The sequence below is a fragment of the Pteropus vampyrus genome, unplaced genomic scaffold (genome assembly GCF_000151845.1).
Source record: "Pteropus vampyrus isolate Shadow unplaced genomic scaffold, Pvam_2.0 Scaffold535, whole genome shotgun sequence".
In the NCBI taxonomy this organism is placed as follows: domain Eukaryota; kingdom Metazoa; phylum Chordata; class Mammalia; order Chiroptera; family Pteropodidae; genus Pteropus; species Pteropus vampyrus.
This window is the reverse complement of record NW_011889316.1, coordinates 758,619-762,598: the sequence shown is the minus strand read 5'-3', so window position 1 is coordinate 762,598 and position 3,980 is coordinate 758,619. Positions and strand designations below refer to the sequence as shown.

The 3,980-nt window shown below is 43.2% G+C and overlaps 1 pseudogene; it reads right to left on the bottom strand.

Moving 5' to 3' along the window:
• Window positions 1-291: 291 nt before the first annotated feature.
• On the bottom strand, window positions 292-410 carry LOC111733181 (annotated as a pseudogene).
• Between the last annotated feature and the right edge of the window lie 3,570 nt (window positions 411-3,980).

Sequence of the window (3,980 nt, the reverse complement as noted above, 5' to 3'; positions counted from 1 at the left end):
AATATGTATCATTGCAAAAATTTTGACTAGAGTTTTCATTATTCCACTAGAATACTCTTCTTGTCCTCAGGTAAAATTTCTTATAAAGAATAGGAATTTGGAGACTTACTTTTCTCTGAAACCTTTTAAATTTGGGGCATAGGTTTTCTTTGTTATTCACAGAGTCTATGGAAACTCACCTGCTTTAATCTCTAAATTTTTTTTTTTTTTTTTTTTTTTTTTAGGCAAGGCAACCTTGGTTGATCTCACAGATTGCAAGGAACTTGTCAGCTTACAATCTCTTATTTTTCACATGTACAGCATCTGGTCTTCCTAGGTGGTCTCCTATCCAAGTACTAACCAGGCCTGACCCTGCTTAGCTTCCAAGATCAGAGGGGATCAGGCTTGTTCAGGGTGGCATGGCCATAGACTAATCTCTAAATCTTAAATTGATAATATTTCTAATGTTTAAGTCTCTCTTTAAGGGTTTTTAAGAAAAGCAGGGCTTTCAGAACCTAAGCCCAAAGATCTTGTTGACAATTTTACAGAGAAGGCACCCAATAAATATTTACTGACATTGGTCTTATTGTTGATAATGATTATGATAGTGCCAACGATGCGATGAGCAAGAACTCAATTTTGTCACCACGCAAGCCAAAGCACTAGAACTTTGTCAAGAGTCAACCCTCTGATTTCCCCAGAATGGCATGTCAACAATGCCTTCACTCCTTTTCCTCAGGGCTGGACACTGCCATTGACCTGCCTTCAACTTTCTGTGAAGAGTCTCTCTTCTGTACTCTCTCAGCATATTATTCTGCCCATGAAATGGGTTTTCCAGATATCTCATCATCAGGTCTGGCAGCACTGATCCTAAAGATTCCCTCCACTCAGTGGTTGATGCTGTGGTTGAGAGTGTCCCATGCGTTAGGGAGGAACCTACCTTTCAGGAAGCCATAAGTGCTCACTAGTTAAGCAAAGCTTCATGTAAATAAAGCATATTATTAAGTAATGTGTTCTTATCTCTTAGATGCCAAACACATCCACTAAAGTATTGTCTGGCAATTACACACCTGCAGTCCAGGGGTAGGGAGAGAGACATACATAGATCATTGTCACCTAGACATACTATTTAGCCCAGTTAATCATACATCAGCTGTCTGAATACAGTGTGGTCGAAGGCTGATCCCGGAATTCTATATTTTTCATCACATAGACATGATCTTTGTCACAGAGGATTCTCCATCTCTGCTCCTCCCTCCCTTCCTCTTTTCCTTCTTTCCTTTTTCCTTCATTCACTCACCAGACATCCTTTGAGTTATGTGTACCAGACACTGCTCCAATAAAAAAATGCTAAGAATAATATACCAGCTTTAAATTTAGGAAAGTCTGAAAGACTCCAGCATCAGGAGGTGAAGTGGGTTTTTGTCAGACTCTGACTCAGAAATAAGCGGAAGGAACTGCAATTAAAATTGAACCTTTCCCATCAGAGTTGCATCTGCTTGAGTAACACCCTCTCCTATACCCACATCTGATTTGGTTGGTAAGATTCTGTGGGCAATCGTAAGTACAATGGATGCATGTCTCTGGGCTCTTGGAAGGAGGAACAGAAAGAGCCACTGCACAGTATGGTTGTGCAAGTTGGGCTGTGCCTAGGAGTACCTGGTGGAGGTGAGTCAGAGCAAAAATCTGGCCCATGCTCTGCTCACTAAGCCATGAGACTAGGGGTGCAGAGGACATTTACATTTTTCTCATTCCCACAAAAAGTACTGTATTTCGTTGGAAGTAGATCTGTGTTCTCTGATTGTTGTCCTTCTGTAGGAAGGTCAAAGGTCAGAAGTTATAAACCAGAGTGGGACCACAGGCTGCATGGAGAGGCACAGGCTTTCCAAGGTACAGATTGGACATCACCATCCACAGCAGGTCCCCTGCTTTGGAACAGCCTGGGACCAGGGGTTTTCTTTGTTTGTTTGTTTTTATTTTTGCTTTGAAGCTCCTGATACATCTCTACCTTGGGATTCAGACTTTGTAATGAGTCCTCTGGTTTCTACCCAGTCAGTCCTCACATTAGTCCTACTGATGTTTATCTCTCAAATAAATCTCTCTCCTGAATGCAAACATATTCCCTTCATCCTCACCGACATTTTCATATGGGAAATTTCTAGAGAATCCTCAGAAAGATGCAATTGGACATGAATGCTAAGGATTTAAGGAGACGTGGTATAAAAACCGCTCATTTCTCAGGGCCAATCTTATTGTGACTTAAAAAAAATCTTGTTGGAGTAAAGATCACTTGTGGCTTTGATCCTAACTCTACGCCTGCTCTTGAATTAGTCCTTATCTCTTTGAGCTTCAATCTTTTGATCTGTCCAATAAGACAACTGGGTCTTTATTGTTCTCTCAGGCCGTGGTTACACCTAATTTAGCTTCTGAAGGTTAGAAGCATAACAGCATAAAAGCAACTTGGCAGCAAGCCCTGGATTGTAGCCTTGTGGGGCCTGCATCTAGATTGGGAGGGAAGATATGGTTGGAAAGCACAGAGCCTTGTGTTTCTCCCCTTATTCAGTTCATGCCAAGTGATTCAAGGATAAAATTGCCATTGGCATTATAAACATTACTGTACCTACTTCATCTTCATCTCCTTTTGTTCTTTAAGCCCTTGTTGAAGTCACCACGCCTCCCACTTGTACATGAGTGTGCAGGATGCTACAGTAAAAACCAGAAGCTTTGAAGAAGAACCAAAATAGCGTGGATGATGGAGGTTCTGTTCATCCCTCTGGTGAACAGGTAGAGGTTGTGATGGAAACAAGGAGCAGCAGCAAGGAAAAATCACCAGGGATCTTGATGCACAGGCCATACAACTAGGGAGAAATCCAAGGAAGCACCCTGCAATGGCAGAGGGTGGGACAGGGCAAGGACGTGGGGCGACCCTATCTCGAGCAGCTGAGATGGAGGCTGCAGCAGCGGTGGAGGCCTCTTGAAGGGGCCGCATCAGCAAGTGGATTTTTCCAGTGACAGATTGAGCTGATTGTCACCAGTGCTGATTGAGCTGCGCACAGGGGGCACCAGGGACTTGCAGGGAGACATTGTCGGAGTGAGGGCTGAGGAGAGACTTGCTCTGTGCAAAGGTTCCAGCGGTGTCCATTGTTCCCTCTTGATCCCTCCCCTCTCCCAGTGTGTGGACACAGTGCCACCATTGCCATGAGGTCATCTGGATAACAAAGGTCACTCAGCCTAGAGGATTTCCTAAAACCCCACCTCCCCCTACTCGTAGCCCCACTGAAGCCACATCCAGGTGTGTCCTCAGCAAGTCAGATGCTCCTTGCTGAGCAGTGCCTAGACTCACACTGGAGGCAGCTGGCCTCGGTTTCTGGTATGGCCTTTTGAAGCAACTATGAGCACAGTATCTGTGGATTGCTTGCTGAATCTTAACAGGTCGGCCCAGAGGGGTAGAGGCCTGGGCTAAGTTTGGCCTGCAGCTAAACCCCTCTCAGGACTGTGCCACTGGACAGACACCTACTTCACAAATCCACACTAATAGGATGAGGAGACTTAGGAACTTTGCTTAGTACATAGAAACAGACACGGAAAGGCAGCCAAAATGGGAAGACAAAGAAGCAGAAACCATATGAAAGAACAGAACATAGATCCAGCTATAATGGAGTCAAGTAATCTAATAGATGTAGAGTTCAAAACACTGGTTATAAAGATGCTCAATGAACTTTTGGGAAGTGTAGATAAATTCAGTAAGAACTTACAAAGAAAGAATATTAAAAACAGCAAGAGAAAAACAAATAGTTACTTATAAGGGAAAACCGATAAGACTGGCAGCTGATTTCTCAAAAGAAACTATGCAGGACAGAAGGGCTTGGCACAAAATATTCAACGTGATAAAAACCCAGGATCTATAACCAAGAAAACTTTATCCAGCAAAGCTATCATTTAGAGTTGAAGGACAGATAAAGAGCTTTCCAGACAAAAATAAGCTGAAAGAATTTATCATC